This window comes from Oryx dammah, unplaced genomic scaffold (assembly GCF_014754425.2).
Source record: "Oryx dammah isolate SB20612 unplaced genomic scaffold, SCBI_Odam_1.1 HiC_scaffold_19, whole genome shotgun sequence".
Lineage (NCBI taxonomy): Eukaryota > Metazoa > Chordata > Mammalia > Artiodactyla > Bovidae > Oryx > Oryx dammah.
In genome coordinates this window covers 42,317,475-42,337,139 of record NW_024070203.1, presented here as the reverse complement: position 1 = coordinate 42,337,139, position 19,665 = coordinate 42,317,475, and the positions used below count along the sequence as shown (strand labels likewise).

The window sequence follows — 19,665 nt, the reverse complement described above, 5'->3', positions numbered from 1 at the left end:
AGATCTTATTCAGAGAGCATTGTATCTTAAAGCTAAACACACATCCAAAATGCTAAGCCTGTTTTAAAGTATTAACTTTCCCTAGTGTGATTACAATTTGTTATTGAAAAATAATTACCTCTTGACTGCACTGGTACTTATATAAACAGCATCCTTAAGACAAGACAACTTGGAATGTCACAAATAATCCCCAGTACCTGTTCGTATAACTCCGATCCTGTGTTTTCAAACAGGAACCACTGCTGTTTTCAACTGGTCTGGAAATAGGTGTGCAAAGAGATAAAGAAAGGCAGCAACAAAAGGAACTATTTCATACCTGTTCCACTCTTTCAGAGTAAGTAGCTGCCTCTTTCCATTGTTCCCACACGAGCTTAAGCGAATCAATGGCGTCGAGTTACTTTTGATTTGCTACTCTATCAGCCAATAGATTATCCCTCTGGAAAACACAACAGAGAGAGAATAAAACATGCATGAACTTAAAGGTTGCCATTACAAGGCATACCCAGTGATACCAAAATACATGCTGTATCTGTGTATCTAATTGGATCATTAGTCAGCTGGTGCTGGGCTCAACCAAATGCTGGTATGAAACTGCCTCCAGGTTTCCACCAGAACTGTCAATCAAGAAAATGGGCTATCCTCTGACATGCAAACTGGGTTCTTTTAATTTTTTTTTATTGAGATATAGTTGACATATTTAATTCATTTCAGGTGTACAATGTAATGATTCAATATTTATATATATTGCTAAGAGATCACCAAGTCTAGTTAACATCCATCACCATACATAGTTATAAATTTTTTTCTCTTGAAAACTTTAAAGATCTTCTCTTTTAGCAACTTTCAATAGGCAACACAGTATTATTAACTATAGCCACCATGCTATACATTACATCTTCATGACTTATATTTATTTTGTAGCTAGAAGTTTGTACCTTTTGACCACCTCCAACTGTCACCACTGCTACATTACCGCCCCCACCGCCCCCGCTTTGCTTAAGGCAGCCACCAACCTGATCTCTATATCTGTGAGCTCAGGTTATTTTCAAGTTCCACATGTAAGTGAGATGATATGGTATTTGTCTCAGTTATTTCACATGGCATGATACCCTCAAGATCCATCCATGTTGTCACAAATGGCAGAATTTCCTTTTTTTATGGTTAAGTGCTCTCTGCCATATATTCTTTATCCCCTGATACACACAGGTTGTCTCCATATCTTGGCTATTGTAAAAAATGCCGCTATGAACATGGAGGTACAGGTGTCTTTTTGAGTTAATGTTTTTATTTCCTTCAGATAAATACCCAGAAGTGAAACTGCTGAATCATGTGGTAGTTTTTTTTATTTTTTGAAGTACTCTTTCCCATAGGTGCTGCACCAATTTACGTTCTTATCAACAGTGCACCAAGGGCTCCCTTTTCTCCACATTTTCATCAACATTTGCTACGGACATTTTGATGATAGCCAGTTTGACAGGTGTGAGGTGACACCTTACTGTGTCAGCTGATGATTAGTTATGTTGAACACCTTTTCATGTACCACCTCTGTGCCTTCTTTGAAAAAATACCTATTCAGATCTTCTACCCACTTTTAATTGGATTGCTTGCTTGCTGTTTTGCTGTTGATTTCTATGAATTCTTTATATATTCTAGATATTAACCCATTGTCAAATATATGATTTACAAAGACTTTATCCCATTTGGTAGGTTGCTTTTTCATTTTGTTGATGGTGTCCTTTGCTGCGTAGAAGGTTTTTAATTTGATGTATTCTCACTTGCTTATTTTTGTTTTAGTCTTTGCTTTCGATGTCAAATCCAAAATATTGTCACCCACACCAATGTCAAAAGGTACTTCCAAACCTACATTTTCTTCTAAGAGTTTTGTTGCTTCAGGTCTTACATTCAACTTTTTAATCCATTTTGAGTTGATTTTTTGCATATGGTGTAATAGTGATCCAGTTTCATTCTTTTGCATGTGGCTGTCCAGTTTTCCCAACATCATTTATTGAAGAAACTGTCCTTTCCCCAGTGTGTATTCTTAGCTCTTTTGCCATAGATTAATTGACCATATGAGCCTGGGTTTATTTCTGGGCTCTGTATTCTGTCCCACTGATCTATATGTCTGTCTTTATGCCAATACCATCCTATTTTGATTACTATAGCATTATAATATAGTTTGAAATCAGGGAGTGTGATACCTCCAGCTTGGTGGTTCTTTCGGAAGGTTGCTTTGGATATTCAGGGTCAAGTTGAGTTCTTTTAAGTTTTATTTTCCTTTGGTCTAAGGCTAATACTAATCAATTGCTTTAAAATTACTGGAAGGACCATATAACATTAATAAGGGGAAAACTACAATTTTTCACTACATTAATCCAACAGTTTTCATATCTGAACATTTTACTCTAATCTTAGTTAATAGGCATTGAGGTGACTGAGGTGGTTTTAAGAATTAGAAACTTCTTGTTAAAACTCTCATGTAACATAAAAAGATCACATGAGAGAATAGTTCCCTGTGATTTTGAGTAAGACCATAAAGATTGAACAAGGGTTAAATGAAACAGGTGTTACTCTTGAATTCTGCAAAATGGGATCTTGTTCCTGAAGTTGACTGTAGAGTTTAAGTTTGCTTCTTAGCATGACACACAACAAATCCTAGTGCTATTTTGTGCAAATATTTCAGAGCACTCTCGCTTCTAGATAGCATTGTTTTGTATTTTTTCTTCAGATACAATGGTCATTTCTCATAGATCCTGATTTCCAGCCAGAGTTTAGAAAGCAGCCCATCAACATGCAAAGAATGGGATGAGGATGTGGGGGAGGGGTGGTGTGGAACTAAAGACATTTAGAAATAAATACTGAAGTTCCAGCATCACTTAAGCTTAAGAAAAATGTCCTTAAAAAAAAAAAATGAAGCATAGTTAATTTACAACATTGCCTTAGTTTCAGCTGTGTAGCTTGGTGATTCAGCTATATATGTGTGTGTGTATATTGATTTTATATATATATATATATATATAGGAAGCCCATATAGATATACATATGTATGTATGTATGTATCCTTCTTCAGATTCTTTTCCATTATAGGTTATTAGAAGATACTGAGTATAATTCCCTGTGTTATATGTAGGTCCTTGTTGTCTATTTTTTATATAGTAGTGTATACACATTAATCCCAAACTCCTAATTTATCTCTCTCCCACACACCCCACTATTCCCTGTGGGTAATTATACATTTGTTTTCTATGGGAGTCTACTTCTGTTTCATAAATGAGTTTGTTTGTATCACTTCTTTAGATTACACATTTAAATGATGTCATATGATATTTGTCTTTTGCTGCCTGACTTCCTTCACTTAATATGATAGTCTCTAAATCCATCTATGTTGCTGCAAATATTACTCCATTCCTTTTGTATGGCTGAGTAATAATTATATGTAGGGCTTCCCTGGTGGCTCAGAGGTTGAAGCGTCTGCCTCCAATGCAGGAGACCCGGTTTCGATCCCTGGGTCGGGAAGACCCCCTGGAGAAGGAAATGGCAACCCACTCCAGTATTCATGCCTGGAGAATCCCATGGACAGAAGAGCCTGGTAGGCTACAGTCCACGGGGTCGCAAAGAGTCGGACACGACTGATCGACTTCACTCACTTACTATATGGTATGTCGTGTCTTTATCTATTCATCTGTCAGTGGACATTTAGGTTGTTTCCATGTCTTGGCTGTTGTCAGTAGTGCTGTATGAACTTTGGGGTGCTTGTGTCTTTTTCAGTTAGAATTTTCTCTGGATATATGCCCAGGAGTTGGATTACAGGGTCATATGGTAACTCTATTTTTATTTTTTTAAGGAACCTCCTTACTGTTCTCCATAGTGGCTGCACCAATTTACATTCCCACCAACAATGTAGAAAGGTTCTCTTTTCTCCACACCCTCTCCAGCATTTATTATTTGGAGACTTTTTAATGATGGCCATTCTGACTGCTTTGAGGTGATACTTCATTGTAGCTTTAATTTGGATTTCCCTAATTAAATTTCTCAAGTCAAATTAGCAATATTGAACATCTTTTCACACTCCTGTTATCATCTGAATGTCTTCTTTGGAGAAATGTCTATTTAGGTCTTCTGCCCATTTTTTGATTGAGTTGTTTGTTTTTTGACGTTAAGCTGTATGAGCTTTTTGTATATTTTGGAAATTAAGCCCTTGTCAGTAGCATTGTTTATAAATATTTTCTCCCAGTCCATAGATTGTCTTTTTTCTTTTGCTTATCATTTCCTTTGCTGTCCAGAAACTTTTAAGTTTAATTACAAGGACAAAAGCTCTAAGTTTATAATTTTTTAAATATTGCAAAACTCTTAGGTGAAGTAGAACTGTACTGTTTTTCAGAGAGAAAACATAGTTTCTTGTTCATCTAGTCATTCACCAGTTGGTTACCTACTAGATCTAGTCATTGCTTAAATGCTAGAAATACCCTGGTAAACAGAATTACAGACTCTGGGTTTGTGGTTTACAGAGTTACAGCCTACTAACAGAGACAGATATTATTCAAATGATTGCTCAAATAAATATAAGAATTTGGAGAGATGTTACAAGACCATGTAAATGTTAAGACCATACAAAGGAAGATCAGAAAAAGCTTCCCTGAACAAAAACAGCCAAGCAAATATCTAAAAAGAACCAAATGACTGGGTTTGTGTACTTCTCAAGTATACTTGAGAAGCAAGCATACTCTAGGCAGGAGGAAGAGCATATTCAATGGGCCTAGGCACTTAAATTGAAGAAGTAAAACATTCATGCTGAGGTGCACTCTAACACATAGAATGTCAGCACATGCCTATATATGTATGGCTTCTGATATATAATCTGAAGATATAGCAGGAAATTCCGCTTAAACAGGTGAGGCTTCCTAGAAATGGTGACGTTTAAATGATGTTTGTTAAAGGACATAACTCATGGGGAGCACATCAATAACTCCTTGATGCAAAATGCACTAAATATACTGTAAAATTAGTATAATCATTGAAGTTTAAAGAGGGGAATTTAGAAAATATTCCAAGGCTAAGCAATGTGGCCTTTCTGTAAGTTAGAAAATTGGAGAGAGAAGTCTATGTGTGTCTGTTTGTATTGGGGAATGGGACACTACATACTAATTTTCCCTGTGTATTCTACTTATGAGCTTCCAAGGTGGCACTAGTGGTAAGAAAGCCGACTGCCAGTGCAGGAGATGAAAGAGATGTGGGTTCAATCCCTGGGTGGGGAAGATCCCCTGGAGGAGGGCATGGCAACCTACTCCAGAATTCTTGCCTGGAGAATCCCATGGACAGAGGAACTTGGCAGTATACAATCCATGGGGTCACAAACAGTGGGATACAACTGAAGCAACTTAACACTCATAGATGTGCATTCTGTTTATGGGGTCTTCACTATTCCCTTAGGTGCTCCTGGAGGCCTTTTATATACCTCTCTCAATTGCCACGTAGGGTTAGGGTTATTATAATCAATGGCTAGTATCAATACATCAGCACAGAATCTGCAACAGGTACTAGATGAATTTTAATATTCAACCAAAATAACCTAAGAATCATAAACATTGGTGATGGACAGGGAGGCCTGGCATGCTGTGATTCATGGGGTCGCAAAGAGTCAGACACGACTGAGCGACTGAACTGAACTGAACTGACATATAATCAGCAGATCAAAACACCACTCTTTTTGAACATGTGATATACAAGGGCACGTAGTTCCAACAAATAGTGTTAGTTGCTCAATCATGTCTGACTCTTTATGACCCCATGGACTGTAGCCCGCCATGGACAGGCTCCTCTGTCCATGGCATTCTCTAGACAAGAATACTGGAGTGGGTTGCCATTTCCTTCTCCAGGAGATCTTTACTACCCAGGGATCAAACCCAGGTCTCCTGCATTGCAGGCAGATTCTTTACCATCTGAGCCACCAGGGGAGGCCTAATCTAAAACAAATCTAAAGAACCCAATGCAATGAACAAAGGCATTATTATTGCTATCTCTGTTACTGTTATCACCCCACTACATTGTTGTTGTTATTATTGCTATTATATGGAATTCAGGTCACTTTTCAAAGGGAAGAGTCATCTGGGTAAAATTCATTCTGTTAAGTGAATTTAGAAAGGGAAAAGATAAGTTATTCCTTTGACTATGTAAAATTAAGAGATTATTGGCTACCAGTCCAGCAGCACCTCAAACAAAATTACAGAACAATTCTGGCATTTTGGTAAAACCAAGTGTTCATGTTTCAGAATGCAAATTGGTTAATTCCTATTACATTTCATAATTTTTCAAAGTTAAAAAATGTCCCTTTTAAAAAGAGGTTACACTTTTGGACTCTGAGGGAGAGGGAGAGGGTGGGATGATTTGGGAGAATGGCATTGTAACATGTATACTATCATGTAAGAAACGAATCGCCAGTCTATGTTCGATACAGGATACAGGAGGCTTGGGGCTGGTGCACGGTGATGACCCAGAGAGATGATATGGGGTGGGATGTGGGAGGGGGGGTTCAGGATTGGGAACTCATGTACACCTGGGGCTGATTCATGTCAATGTATGGCAAAACCAATACAGTATTGTAAAGCAAAATAAAGTAAAAATAAAAATTAAATAAATAAATAAATATAAAGAGGTTACAAAGAGGATGGAAATTTTAAAGTGCCTAGATCTATAAATATGAAGAAAGCATAGGATCATAGAAGGCTAAGGGGGATGGTAACCACAAATCAAAAACCTACAACAGATATACAATTAAAGAGAAAGGAAAACAAGCACATAACCAAAAAAAATTATTAAACCACAAAGAAAGAAACTAAATGAAGAAAATAACAGAGAACTACAAAAGCAACCAGAAAGAAATATCAAAATGGCAATAAGTACACACCTAGCAATAATAATTCTGAATGTCAATAGACTAAATGTTTTAATAAGATAATATATATAGGGTGGCTGATTAGAAAAAAAGAAAAAAACAGGATCTGTCTTATAAGAGACTCGCTTCAGAAGTAAAAACACACACAAACTGAAAATGAGAGTATGCAAAAAGATATTTCAATATTTGATAAATGGATATTTAAACAATGGCAATGACAAGAAACTGAGGATAGCAATACTCATAGCAGAAAAAAACAGATTTTAAAACAAAGTCTAACAAAAGATAAAGAAGAGCATTATATAATGATAAAGGGATCAATATAAGGAAAGAATATAGCACTTATCAACATATATGTACCTAATATAGAAACACCTAAATATATAAAGCAAATATTAATAGACATAAAGGGAGAAACAAAACCACAATAGTAATAGAGGACTTTAACATCCCATTTGCATCAATGGACAGATTATCCAGACAGAAAATCAATAAGGAAATTGTGATCTTAAATTATATTAGACTAACTAGATTTAATAAATATCTACAAGGCATTCCATCTAAAAACAGAATATACATTTTTTTTCAAGTACATGTGGAACATTCTCTATGATTGATCGCATCCTAAGCCACCAAATAAGTCTCAACAAATATTAAAGGACAGAAATTATATCAAGCATTTTTTCTGATAACAGTAGTATGAAACTTGAAATCAATTGCAGAAAGAAAACTAGGGGAAAAAATGGAGACTAAACAACATGCTACCATAAAAACAATGAGTCAATGAAGAAATTACAGAGGAAATAAATCAGAAAATACCTCCAGACAAGTGAAAATGGAAGCACAATTTCCAAAACCTATGGAATGCAGTAAAATGCAGTTCTAAGAAGGAAGTGTATAGTGATTAGGCCTATCTCAAGGACAAGAAACATTTCAAATAAACAGCCTAACAATGTCTAAAGGAATTAGAAAAAGAAAAACAAAGTCAGCAGAAGGAAAGAAATAATAAAGATCAGAGAGAAAATAAAGTAGATACCAAAATAAAAGAGAGTATCAGTGAAACCAACAGTAGTCTTTTTTAAAAGACAAATAAAATTGATAAACTTTTAGCCCAGGCTTATAAAAGAGAGACAGGACCCAAATAAACAAAATAAGAAATGATAGAGGAAAACATAACAGCCAATAATATCACAAGGATACAAAATATCATAGAATACTATGAACAGTGATAGTCCAATAAATTGGATAACCTAGAAGAAATGGGAAAATTTCTAGAAACATACAACTCTCTAAGACTGAATAAGAAAGAAATAGACAATCTGAACAGACTGATCACTGGTAGTGAAATTGAATTTATAATTTAAAAACTCCCAGGAAACAAAAGTCCAGGACCAGACAGCTTCACAGGGGAATTTTACAAAACATATAAAGAAGAGCTAATACCTGTCCTGCTCAAACTATTCCAAAAAATAAAAAAGAGAATAAAGCACTCCCAAATTCATTATACTATTACCCTGATCCTAAAACCAGACAAAGACATTACAAAAAAAGGAAATTAAAGCCAGTATCTCTGATGAATATAGATGCAAAAATCCTCAACAAAATATTAATAAGCTGAATTCAGCAGTATGTTAAAAGAATCAAACTTATACACCATGATCAAGTGTGATTTATTCCAGGGATACAAGGATGGTCCAGTATTTGCAGATCAATCAGTGTGATACACCACAATAAGATCTGGCTAAAAGAAATCACATAATCATCTCAATAAATGCAGAAAAAGCATTTGACAAAATTCAACATCCATTCATGATAAAAATTCTCATCAAAGTGGGTATAGATAAAGATATCCAGTCCCATCACTTCATGGCAAATAGATGAGGAAACAATGGAAACAGTCACAGATTTTATTTTCTTGGGCTCCAAAATCACTGCAGATGGTGACTGCAGCCATGAAATTAAAAGACATTTGCTCCTTGGAAGAAAGGCTATGGCCAACCTAGACAACGTATTAAAGAGCAGAGACATCACTTTGCCAGCAAAAGTCCATATAGTCAAAGCTATGATTTTTCCTGTAGTCATGTAAGGATGTGAGAGTTGGACTATAAAGAAGGCTGAGTGCCAAAGAATTGATGCTTTCAAATTGTAGTGCTGGAGAAGACTCTTGAGAGTCTGTTGGACAGCGTGGAGATTAAACCAGTCAATCCTAAAGGAAATCAAACCTGAATACTCATTGGAAGGACTGATGCTGAAGCTGAAGCTCCAATACTTTGGCCACCTGATGGGAAGAGCTGACTCACTGGAAAAGACCTTCATGCCGGGAAAGATTGAGGACCATAGGAGAAGGGGGTGGCAGAGGATGATATAGTTAGATAGGATCACTGACTCAATGAATTTGAGCAAACTCCAGGAGATAATGAAGGACAGGGATGCCTGGCATGCTGCAGTTCATGGGGTCCAAAGAGTTGGACATGACTTCGTGACTGAACAACAAAAATTCAAACAGAATAAAGAGCATTTACATAAAAAGACCAATAACGCAGTTAGCATCATACTCACTGTGAAAATCTGACAGTCTTTCCTCTAGAGTCAGGAACAAGACAAGGATGCCCACTATCACCACTTCTATTTAATATAGTATTGGAACTGCTAGCCATAGCAATCAGACAAGGAAAAGAAATAAAAGGCATCCAGATTGGAAGAGAACTAAATCTGTGACTATTTGCAGATTTCATGGTACTATTTCTAGAAAACCCTAAAGTCTTCAACAAAAAAAATTGTTGAAACTAATAAATAACTTTGTAAATTTGCAGGATACAAGATTGATATACAGAAATCTATTGCTTTTTGAAACAGTAATAATGAACTATCAGAAAGACAAAAAAAATCTGGTTTAAAATCACATCAAAAAGAAAAAAATATGTAAGAATAAACTTAACCAAGGAGATGAAAGATCTATATTCTGAAAACTGTAAAACATTAATGAAGGAAATTGAAGATGATACAAAGAAAATAGAAAGACACTCCATGTTCTTGGATTGGAAGAGTTAATATTGTTAAAATGGGCATACCACCTAAAGCAATCTACAGATGAAATGCACTCTCTGTCAAAATACCCATGACATTTTTCACAGAAGTAGAACAAATAATCCTAAGATTTACAGGAATCTACAAATGACACTGAATTCCCAAAGCAATCTTTAGAAAAAAGAACACAGCTGGAGGTATCAAGCTCCCTTACTTCAGACTACACTCTGAAACTACAGTAAGCAAAACGGCATGGTACTGGCACAAAAACAGATATATCAATGGGACAGAATAGAGAGCCCAGAAATAAACCCACAAGCTTATGGTCATTTAATCTACAACAAAGGAGGCAAGAATATACAATGGAGAAAAGACAGTCTCTTCAGTAAGTGGTGCTGGTAAAACTGGACAACTACATGTAAAAGAATGAAACTAGAACATTCTCTAACACCATACACAAAAATAAACTCATGGATTAAATGGATTAAAGACCTAAATGTAAGACCAAATACTATAAAACTCCTAAAGGAAAACATAGGCAGAACATTCTTTGACATAAATAGCAGCAATATCTTTTTGGCTTTGTCTCTTAAGGCAAAAGAAACAGGAACAAAAATTTTAAAATGGAACCTAATTAAACTTTAAAATGTTTGCACAGCAAAGGAAACCAGTGACAAATGAAAAGACCACCTATGGAATGGGAGAAAATATTTGTAAATGGTGTGACTGACAGGAGGTTAATATCCAAAATATATAAACAGCTTATACAATTGAACATGAAAAGACAAACAGCTGATGAAAAATATGGGCAGAAGAACTGAATAAATGTTTTTCCAAAGAAGATGTACAGATGACCCACAGACTCTTGAAAAAATGCTCAATATCCCTAATCATCAGAGAAATGAAAATTGAAACCACAATGAGATGTCACCTCACACCCATCTAAATAGCTGTCGACAAATAACATTTGTCAAGGATGTGGAGAAAAGAGAACCCTCCTGCATTGTTGGTGGGAATGAAAATTTGTGCAGTCCCTATGAAAAACAGTGCAGAGGTTGCTAAAAAAATAAGAATAAAACTACCATCACTTCAGTTGAGTTCAGTTCAGTCACTCAGTAATGTCCCACTCTTTGCAACCCCACAAACTGCAGCATGCCAGGCTTCCCTGCCCATCAAAAACTCTGGGAACTCACTCAAACTCATGTCCACTGAGTTAGTGATGTTATCCAACCATCTCAACCTCTGTCGTCCCTTTCTCCTCCTGCCCTCAATCTTTCCCAGCACCAGGGTCTTTTCAAATGAATCAGTTCTTTTCATCAGTGGCCAAAATATTGGAGTTTCAGTTTCAGCATCAGCCCTTCCAATGAATATTCAGGACTGATTTCCTTTAGGATTGACTGGTTGGATCTCCTTGCAGTCCAAGGGACTCTCAAGAATCTTCTCCAACACCACAGTTCAAAAGCATCAATTCTTCGGCACTCAGCTTTCTTCACAGTCCAACTCTCATATCCATACGTGACTACTGGAAAAACCAAAGTTTTTGTTTTTTGACTAGATGGACTTTTGCTGGCAAAGTAATGTCTGTTTTCTAATATGATGTTTAGGTTGGTCATAGCTTTTCTTCCAAGGTGCAAGCGTTTTTTAATTTCATGGCTGTAGTCACCATCTGCAGTGATTTTGGAGCCCCCCAAAATAAAGTCTGACACTGTTTCCACTGTTTCCCCATCTATTTCCCATGAAGTGATGGGACCAGATACCATGATCTTAGTTTTTTGAATGTTGGGTTTTAAGCCAACTTTTTCCCTCTCCTCTTTCACTTTCATCAAGAGGCTCTTTAGTTCCTCTTCACTTTCTTCCATAAAGGTGGTGTCATCTGCATATCTGAGGTTATTGATATTTCTCCCGGCAGTCTTGATTCCACCTTGTGCTTCATCCAGCCCAGGATTTCTCACGATGTACTCTGCATATAAGTTAAATAAGCAAGGTGACAATATACAGCCCTGATGTACTCCTTTCCCTATTTGGAACCAGTCTGTTGTTCCATGTCCAGTTCTAACTGTTGCTTCTTGACCTGCATACAAATTTCTCAGGGGGCAGGTAAGGTGGCCTGGTATTCCCATGTTTTTAAGAATTTTCCACAGTTTGTTGTAATCCATACAGTCAAAGGCTTTGGCATAGTCAATAAAGCAGAAGTAGATGTTTTTCTGGAACTCTCTTGCTTTTTTGATGATCCAACAAATGTTGGCAATTTGATCTCTGGTTCCTCTGCCTTTTCTAAATCCCACTTAAACATCTGGAATTTCTGTTGAAGCCTGGCTTGGAGAATTTTGAGCATTACTTTGCTAGCATGTGAGATGAGTGCAATTATGCAGTAGTTTGAACATTCTTTGGCATTGCCTTTCTTTGGGGTTGGAATGAAAGCTGACTTTTTCCAGTCCTGTGGCCATTGCTGATTTTTCCAAATTTGCTGGCATATTGAGTGCAGCACTTTCACAGCATCATCTTTTAGGATTTGGAATAGCTCAACTGAAATTCCATCACCTCTGCTAGCTTTGTTTGTAGTGATGCTTCCTAAGATCCACTTGACTTCGTATTCCAGGCTGTCTGGCTCTAGGTGAGTGATCACATCATTGTGGTTATCTGGGTCATGAAGGTCTTTTTTGTAGAGTTCTTCTGTGTATTCTTGCCATCTCTTCTTAATACATAAGAAGAGCCAAAAGCCTTGGCTCTTCTAAGGCTTAATATCTAAGAATATAGATATATAAGAAGGTATCTTAATATCTTAAGGCTTCTTAATAATCTAAAAAGGACCACAGCCTTGGCTAACAATGAAACTATGAGCCATGCCAGGTAGGGCCACCAAAGATGGACCATGGTGTAGAGTTCTGACAAAACGTGGTCCACTAAAGAAGGGAATGGCACACCACTTCAGTATTCTTGCCTTGAGAACCCCATGAACAGTATGAGAAGAACTACCACATGACCTAGCAATTCCACTGTTAGGCAAAGAAAACAAAAATACTAATTCTAAGAAATACATTCTCACTAGTGTTCATAGCATTATTTATAATAGCCAAGATATGGAAGCAATCTATGTGTCCATCAGCAGATAAGTGGATAAAGAAGATGTGTGTGTGTACACACACACACACACACACACACACACACACAATGGAATATTACTCAGCTGTAAAAAGAAAAAATTCTGCCATTTGCAACAATGTGGATGGACCTAGAGTGTGTTATGCTTAGTGAAATAAGCCAGATAAAGACAATTACTCTTTGTGATCATTTGTATGTGGAATCTAAAAACTGAAACAAACAAATGAATATAACAATAGAGGAATAGACTCATAGATATAGAGAACAAGCTAGTGGTTACCAGTGGGGAGGGAGAAAGGGAGGGACAAGATAGGGATATGGGATTCAGATATGCATACTACTATGTAGAAAATAAATAAGCAACAAGGATATATTGTACAGTACAGGGAAATATATATCTGTTATTTGCAACAACTTTTAAATGGAATATAGTCTATAAAAATATTTACTCACTGTGCTATACATCTAAATTAATATAACATTGTAAATCAACTGTACTTCAGTTTTAAAAAGAATTATAGAAGACCCAAAGAGGGAAGAACTAGAGAGGAACTCTTTCTAGAATCATTGGGAAAGGTTTTAAGAATTCTGATGTCTAGGTGACACCCATGGTGTCCTAAAGCAAAAATCTCCTGGATTTAACCCAACACAACATCTTGCACAGTGGACTCCGCTCAGGCACTTTTGGGGCTCCAGGTGGTTCTGTAGAGCTGACTGCTTTAAGAGCAATGCTGACCGGTTCCCAGATTCACTGGACCTGACAACTTTAGTTAAGTAACATGAGAAGCGCTTGTTGACCAAACAGCTGTCTGGAGGAATTTTCCTTTGCCTGGGTTTCCTAAGAAAGCACTTGGGTAAAATAATGACATCTGTGTGATTCAACAGAAAATAAAATTTGGCTTCTCATAGTTTAAATCAAGAAAAATTATCCAAAAACAACAATCCTGTAGACTCTGGGCAAGTCACTTTAATCCGCTTTTCTTCTCTGCAAACGGTCATAAAATATGAACCCTTTTTATCTCTTAGACCTTTTATCAAATGTCTAGTATAGATGTGCCAAGAATGACACTAGGGACTTTCATAAACACAAATCTAATGATTATTTTCTAGGGTTGGGGTTTGAGCAATTGTTAAGACAATCATTGCTCTCTCTCTGCCCCCTAAAATTGAAACAGAGTATGCTGAAAGTGCTTTAATAATTTGAATGTGCAATCCTGGTAGATTTCACCCCAGATCTCTAATCCATCAGTAAGCAGAATGAGCTTTGCGATGCATATAGTGCAAGACATTGTACTGGGGGTTGTGGCATTTTTAGAGGTGGTAATAATGGTGCTGGTGATGCTGGTAACTTACATGTTAGTTAGATTTTTTTATTGGAACCCTACAAAGTATGAGGAGGGTATACTCCTATCCTTATTTTACAGAGGAGGAATATAAGATTGGAGAGGCTGATGAACTGCCCAGATTCACCAGCTAGTAAGCCATGGATTCATGGGGTCGCAAAGAGTCGGACACGACTGAGCGACTGAACTGAACTGAACTGAAGCCGTGGACCCGAGCTTTGATGTCACATCCCAGGCTCTAACTCACCAGAGAGCTTTGCTTCAGGAGTTCACAGTCTATTAATATATTCCCTTGCTTATCAATCTGTGAATGAGCCAGATGGTGTATGTTTTAAAGTTCATGAAAAAAAAATTGGAGTAATGGCTTTAAACAAGGAAGTATCAATAAGCCTGTTCCTTAGTGAGGTTCAATATGTAGTTCAATGTCAAGGACAGTATCTGTTTGGTTAAATAAAGCTCTGAATCTGAGACCTGTATTACTGAAAAAATATTGATTGTGTCTTGTCCCCTGCTAGGAAACATAACATGGACTTCACAGATGTGAAATTTAAACACCTTGTCGCTTACTTACAGTAAGCACTTGCTGTGATAAACCAAGGAGACGTCAAGTCCAACAGAAGTGTTTATTTGACAGAATGTCTCTAAGCAGAACGTTGATCCTTGATGTTGCCTGTAGTTGTTCCCCATTCACATTAGCTCAAGATGTCTCTTTTGTTAATTAGCTAAAAGAGATAGAGGACAAAAACAAAGATAAAAACCTTTACTCAAGGCAAAATTTCCCTTCAATATGGTTTCCAGTATAGTGATTATCCTGCACATTGTCATATAAATGTGGCCAACAGACTACAAAACCAACAGAGCACACAGCTACCAGAATAGTAGTCATTTCTCTCTCTCTCTTTTTTTTTTTGCATTTAAGTAGTAGTTTAATAGCACTGGCCTATAGATATGTCTTTAATAAACCCACTAATTGCTCAGTCATGTCCAGTAGCCTGTAGCCCGCCAGGCTTCTCCGTCCATGGGCTTCTCCAGGTTAGAATACTGAAGTGAATTGCCATTTCCTCCTCCAGGGGATCATTCCATCTCAGGGATCCAATCCTCGTCTCTGGCATCTCCTGCATTGGTAGGTGGATTCCTTACCACTAGTGCCATAAGGCCCACTTTCAAATGAAGCCTCACCCAGCACAGGTAACAGACATGTATTTGAAACAGAGAGAAATACTAAAGGATTCCTTCTAGAGATTAATAACTGCCCTTATATCATACTTGGTAATTTCCTAAGGTTTTTCACATGTCAGATACATTATCTGACACTGAGTGTCTGTTTTAGGAAAGAGCTAACTGACTACTTGTGGTCATGTCACTTTCCCCAGGCATGAACATCAATCCTGAGGGGCAGGAAGCTGGAACTAGGGCCCCACCTACGTACTCTACTTCCAAATCTGTCCTTTTATATCCTTGTTAATTTAAAAGGCTCAATTGAGAAACAGAATCATAAATAGCCGAGAATCCTCTCTAATTCGTGCACGTGGTCAAGCAGTTCCTGCAAAAACCAGAGGCCTGGAAGCGGGGCAGTCCTCTGAACTTGCACCAGTTTCTAGTGTCCACAGTGGATTTTCCAGGGGAACATTTCAACTTATTCATTGGGATAATGGCAATGACTTTGTGCCCTCTGTTGTAGGTACAGGGCTTCCCAGGTGGCACCAATGGTAAAGAACCTGCCTGCCAATGCAGGAGACATAAGAGACACAGGTTCAGTCCCTGGGTCAGGAAGATCCTTTGGAGGAGGGCATGACAACCCACTCCAGTATTCTTGCCTGGAGAATCCCATGGACAGAGAAGCCTGGCGGGCCATGGTCCATGAGGTCACACAGAGTCAGACACGACTGAAATGGCTTTGGAGCAGCAGCAGCATTGTAAATACACATTTCCCCCTCAGTTTGCTAAAGGTTTGACTTTCAGATGAACAGGTAGGGCCCACTAACTTGTAATCAATTCATTGGCACAGCTTTTTGGTCTGCACGACCTTCTTCTGTTGTGGAGTAAGTGGTACTTTACAACTGACAACATGTCATTGCTAAGCACAGTCTTGCTGTCTGCTGAATGCCTTTGGAAGGTGCACAGACTAAATAGCTAGAGCTGAGATGCCTCTCCCAGTGGGTGAAAGTATACAGGTCCCTTTCTTTTTCTTCTTTTTATATTTATTTGGCTTCACTGGGTCTTAGTTGTGGCACACGAACTCGTAGTTGAGGCATGTGGAATCTAGTTCCCTGACCAGGGATCAAACCCCGATTCCCTGCATTGCAAGCTCAGAGTCTTAGCCACTGGACCACCCATAGACAGTCTCCTTTCTGAGTGAGTTATGTAGTCAGGGGCACACACACACACATCCATGGCTTCTAAGCCTGCAGGATTAGATAGGCTCTGATGCTGTCTCCCTCCTGTCTACCAAGGTGGGCACTTGTGCAGCTTGGGCTCTCCTCAAAGGCTCAAAGATCCAAAGCTGAGCCCTGTCACCCCTTCCAGGGCCCTCACCACCCCTGTCAAGCCTCCCCTGGGCATTCCCAACTGCTCTGCTCTTGCTTCTCCCAGACTCTTCCATGGGTCCTACACCACTGTGCAGAGTGCTCCGGAAGCCATGAACGTTCTGTCAGAATGTCCTCGCAGCCAGAGACCATTGGTGAGAGCTGATCCAGGGCCACAGACACACAGACTGGCCAGCTGGCCACCACCAAAGACCCACCACCTGTCAGGGCAACAACCGATAAAGTGAAACTAGTGAGAGCGCTGGTCACTCAGTCATGTCCAACTCTGTGTGACCCTATGGACTGTGTAGCCTGCCAGGCTGCTCCGTCCATGGGATTTCCCAGGCAAGAATACTGGGGTGGGTAGCCATTCCCTTTCTCCAGGGGATCTTCCCGACCCAGGGATCGAACCTGGGTCTCCCACATTGCAGGCAGATTCTTTACTGTCTGAGCCTCCAGGGGAGCCACAGGACCCCTGCAGTCCCTCAGCCCTCCTTGCAGGGTCTTCTCTCTCGGGCTTCTCCATTCTATCAGGGCCAGACACTAAGTACAGAACTCAGGAAACCAGTTAAATGACTGGCCCTGGAAGTAACAAGCCGGGTCCCCACACGAAGTAGCTCTTACCTGGGACACAATCCACACCCTCCCAAAGAGCCAAGCACGGACAGTCTCAGCCTGGGGTGGGAGGGTCAGTGACAAGGGCTTCCCCACAGAGGAAGCTGTAACCCTGCCCAGCACCCTCTGGTGGGTGTCCCAGGACCAGGTGTCAGGACTTGGACATCCAGAAAGTGGTCTCAAAAGCCTTTGCTGTTTCTTTCTTAGAGACAGAGCGAAACAGTCAAAAGAACAATTTTCAACATTTGATCTCACATTAAGAAAATGAAGCCGAGCAGCTATTCCCTGTGACTGTATCGCCCTCTGGTGTTCAAAATGTAATGAACTATAAACAGGAATTTCAGCTTCTGAACAGTCCTCACCCCAAATCACCCATTCTATTTAATATCCCTGGACTTCTCAGGTAGCACAATGGTAAAGAATCTGCTTGCAGGAGATGCAGGAGACCGGGGTTCAGTCCTTGGATGGGTGAAATCCCTGGAGTTGGGAATGACAGTTCACTCCAGTATTCTTGCCTGGAAAATTCCATGGACAGAGGAGCCTGGCGTGCCACAGTGGGGTCACAAAGAGTTGGACAGGACTGAACACACGCACAGACAGATAACTCATCGCTGACGCAGCTCCCTCAGCTACCTGAGATTCTGAGAATCACCAAGAAAAACACTCACGGAAATATCAGGGTGGGGCAAGGCATGGCTAGAGGGGACACCGCCCTTTTGCTGCATTCTTCTGGAGCTGAAGTTTTGCAATAGTGTCGAGGAGCCAGGCATTTGGGGGATTTAAAACATAACCTTATAAAAATCTGTTCTGAGGTTTCTGTCTGAAGGGGGAAATTTTGGGGCAGTTTCTGCAATTCAGAGGTCTCACACCCATTGACTGGGCCGGAGCAGAAGACCCAAGAGCTCCAGGCAGCAAATCCACAACCAGCACATCAGTGCCTGCTGGCTGCTGCTGGGGGAGGCAGAGGCCAGGAGCCATTCCTGCTCTCGCTCGCTCGCTCTCTCTTTCTCTGGCACATCACAGAGGTTCTGAAACACCAGATCTTAGTCAGGTGTTCCTCAACCAGCAAGAGGGGTTAGGTGTTTTAAAGGCAGGAGCACACTGCAGTCTGAAATGGCTGCACTGGCCTCACCCTCAGCTACCTTGAATTTACAGCTTCTCGTTACCAGTTAGAAGAGGAGACAACTCATCTATGCTTAAAAGCACCCTCCAGGGTGTATGCCCAGTAGTGGGATTGCTGGGTCATATGCTAGTTTTATTCCTCGTTTTTTAAGGACTCTCCATACTGTTCTCCATAGTGGTTGTATCCATTTGCATTCCCACCAACAGTGTAAGAAGGTTCCCTTTTCTGCACACCCTCTCCAGCATTTACTGTCTGTAGACTTTTTGATGGTGGCCATTCTGACTAGTGTGAGGTGATACTTCATTGTGGTTTTGATTTGCATTTCTCTAATAATGAGCAATGCTGAGCAGCATGTGTTTATTATGCACCTGTTATGTTTTCTTTGGAGAAATATCTGTTTAGGTCTTCTGCTCACTTTTTGATTGGGTTGTTCATTTTTCTGGTATTGAGCTGCATGAGCTGCTTGTATGTTTTGGAGATTAATTCTTTGTCAGATGTTTTTTTTGCTATTATTTTCTCCCATTCTGAGGGCTGTCTTTTCACCTTGCTTGAAAAAGACACCTGTACCCCAGTGTTCACTGCAGCACTATTTACAATAATAGCTAGGACATGGAAGCAACCTAGATGTCCATCAGCAGATGAATGGATAAGGAAGTTGTACATATACACAATGGAATGTTACTCAGCCATAAAAAGGAATGCATTTGAGTCAGTTCTAATGAGGTGGATGAACCTAGAGCCTATTATACAGAGTGAAGTAAGTCAGAAAGAGCAAGACAAATGTCATATATTAACGTGTATATATATGGAATCTGGAAAGATGATACTGACGATCCTACATACAGGGCAGCAAAGAAGCCACAGACATAAAGAATAGACTTTCGGATTCAACGGAAGGAGGAGAGGGTGAGATGATTTGCAAGAATAGCACTGAAACATATACATTACCGTATGTAAAATAGATGACCAGTGTGAGTTTGATGTATAAAGCAGGGCACCCAAAACTGGTGCTCTGTGACAATCTGGAGGGATAGGATATGG

General features: G+C 39.2%; 1 protein-coding gene across 1 annotated transcript in view; it reads right to left on the bottom strand.

Moving 5' to 3' along the window:
• Window positions 1-388, bottom strand: part of DNAJC5B (DnaJ heat shock protein family (Hsp40) member C5 beta) — a 66,093-nt gene extending 65,705 nt beyond the window's left edge. Inside the window, exon 1 of the mRNA XM_040261307.1 lies at window positions 317-388. The gene's annotated coding sequence lies outside the window, so the exon portion shown is untranslated. The remainder of the gene's footprint in view (window positions 1-316) is intronic.
• Window positions 389-19,665: the final 19,277 nt, after the last annotated feature.